The following is a 2,939-nucleotide window of genomic DNA, read 5'->3' on the forward strand; positions in this document are numbered from 1 at the left end:
TAAATGGTTGATTCGATAGTTGGTTGCTTCGTTTATGTAAGCGACTATTCCTGGATTTGGTCTCCAAGCTCAAATTGTCGATAACAATTGCAAGAGATGGATGCATGGTACTGTTGTCAGATGTTTCCTTTGTGCATTGGTTTCTCTTGCTTCTGTAAGGTTGCCTTTATCCAAATATGGGAGTAGGGTTGTCTGAATTTGGCATGCGATTTGCAGTTGTTCGTTATGAGATTATTTTATCTTGTTGTGATATTCTTTGCAAGAACTAAACTTTTTTGTTTGTTTTGCTACTAGTATTTTTTAATTATTTATAGTAAATCTTTATTTATAGGTAATTGCATGACTTCTTTGTATGTTCATTGTCTATCAGGCATGATAATTAGGAAATAATTATCTTCTCGTATATAATACTTAGTTTCATGATGTCTTTGGTCTTTGGAAGTTTTTATGTTCGTTTGAGTGTCCTTGCATATTTTTTACGTCCAACCGTAAATATTTGATTCACACTACCTGACAATATTATATGTTGTTATAACATTGAATTCTAATGGTGAAAAAACAAATGATATTCAGATGTTTATGGTCTTTTTCAGACATCCAGATTTGTTAAATTGCTTATTTGGGCACTATTTGTGCATGATGTTTCACAATGCACAAATGTCCAATCGCTTTCAATATCAACAACTTGTTTTCCACGTCGACATCAAGGAAATAAGGTCATGGTGGGTTACCATCAAAGATATATGTGAAAGGTTGTCTGCAATTGGGGTAAGATAATATTAGCCAGAACAAGCCAAACATGACTTCATATTTTTTAGGAAAGTTGTGCAAAATCGTTTTCCTGTGATCTTATATAATGGTATGCGGCGAAGCACACCCTATATGTGCTTCTAGTTCACGTAATTTGCGGACTGGTTAGGTTAGTGCCGCTACCGTTTTTTCCTTCCTTGGCTAGTTCCTGATCTGATGTAGCATGATGAGTGCATGTTTCCATTTCGACGTCTCGTCTCCTAGTAGTAGCATGTCTCTAAAAAAATATTATCACCTAGCCAGTGGAATTTTGGTTCTGCACTACCGTATAGGTGACTGATTTTGTTTTCTTCGTACAAGCATGTATGTGCCGCCTTTGGTTTGTACTACGATGAATGAAGCGATGATTCATGTTATTACATTGCGCCCTGTGGCTTTTTGACTATTGCTTGTTCATGTTTAAGCTGGCTTCTAAAGCCAAATAAACAGAAGCTGCGAATGTGTGCTCCATATGGTGTGGTTTTGCTAGAACTTTCAGATAAACAATTTATTTTTATGTATATGAGATTTGGTGGAGATACTCCAGTATGTGTGCACGTGTAACACTTTTGTGTACTTTTGAAGTTCCTAGGTGCAAAGCCAACTGGAAATGAGGTTATCGGAATTTACGTCAGAACAAGTAATTATTGTGTCTCTGTTATGGAGGGAAAGGTGTGTGGCCGTGGCATCCTTGTTGAAAACATTCATGTCTATGCGAAAGTGCAGACAAGTTTCTCTTTCTTAAAGAAATGGTTCGCAGAGCACACACTTGTCTCTTCACCAGTATATATGTCCTATTACGAGTAACTTAATGTCTGTCAGTGTTTGCTAAATGATATTCATTTCCTCATCATGGGTTGTTACGTCCTGTACACATATGTTCAAGAAGCAGGTTCTTGTTGCAATGTTAGGTTCACTTTTGACGATCTGTTTCTCTGAAGTAGTAGTCGATACGTTTATAATCTGATGGGTATTTATCCCGCATACATCATACCACATATGTTGGATTGTGTAGCATGAATACATGGGGTTTTCCATCCATTCACTACTGACCAATACATTAGCATGCTTAAAATATGTTTTTTTGCTTGGTTATAACTTTAATTTTAAAACAGGCGCTTCATGCGTACGCGTAAGGAAAGTGCAGGCCAGTTTTCCTTTGGTAAAGCAAAAAGGTTCATAGAAGCACACACCTTTTCCCTCAGCATCCAGTTGCCCAAGAAATGTTAGGAGATGGCAGCAAATATGTAGGTTCTGCACATGAGGTATGTGACTTTCTTGCGTTAATTCTGTAATTTGTTTAGCAAAAACTCGCTTGTGTGCTCCCGCTCGCCTGATCCTTTTATGTGACACCATATTTGACCATTCATCCTCATTAATGCATTTTGTACTCACAAGAGTATTGAAAGGAATAGGTAATACAAATCATAGAAGTGTAGTTAGTTAGTTCTCTGTACTTGATGTGTTCTAACATATAGCCACACTTTTAGTAAATGCGTGTACTGTCTTGTACCTCTTCTCGGTAACTGCTAAAATTTATATGAACTTGGAGCGAGTAATTTCCTCCACACGTCTCATACTCCATCCTAAATAACTTGTCACTCAAATGGTCCCAATTGAGCGACAAGTAATTTGGGACGGAGGGTGAACTTTTTCCTACTAACCATCAAGTGCTACCGAGCAATCATCTGCCACACCTCAGTATCTACTTGTACGCATCCGCATCCATGATCACTAAAGTAGTGATCTAAATTAATTTAAGATTTTTTATAAACTATATAAGGTTTTTTTGACCACTGAAGTAGTGATCTACAAAGTTTAATACTCCCTTTTTAAACAAATATAAGAGCAATTAGATCACTATTTTAGCTATATAAACACCCTTATATTTATTTAAGGATGGAATATTAGTTTACAGAGGTAGTGATAATCAAGTGCACAAATCAGAAGAGAGAAAAAAAATCCTATTCTCGTACCTCATGATCTGGGAATAATTGGAGATCCATATTGCCTGAACTGAGCAATCACCCTCCGCCATGGTGATCTTTCTTCTCTTGGGTGCGGCGCCTACCGGAGAGAGAGAGAGAGAGAGAGAGAGAGATAGGGAGGGAGAGAGGGGGAGAGAGAGGGAGGGAGAGAGGGAGGGAGAG

General features: G+C 37.7%; 1 protein-coding gene across 2 annotated transcripts in view; it reads left to right on the forward strand.

Annotated features, from left to right (window-relative positions):
• Positions 1–1,319: 1,319 nt before the first annotated feature.
• Positions 1,320–2,939, forward strand: part of LOC123040215 (uncharacterized) — a 22,878-nt gene continuing 21,258 nt past the window's right edge. The window contains exons 1-2 of one of the 2 annotated variants that reach the window (XM_044463119.1): positions 1,320–1,461; positions 1,905–2,054. The gene's annotated coding sequence lies outside the window, so the exon portion shown is untranslated. The remainder of the gene's footprint in view (positions 1,462–1,904; positions 2,055–2,939) is intronic. The other variant, XR_006418092.1, reaches the window with a different exon arrangement.

This window comes from Triticum aestivum, chromosome 2B (genome assembly GCF_018294505.1).
Source record: "Triticum aestivum cultivar Chinese Spring chromosome 2B, IWGSC CS RefSeq v2.1, whole genome shotgun sequence".
NCBI lineage: Eukaryota > Viridiplantae > Streptophyta > Magnoliopsida > Poales > Poaceae > Triticum > Triticum aestivum.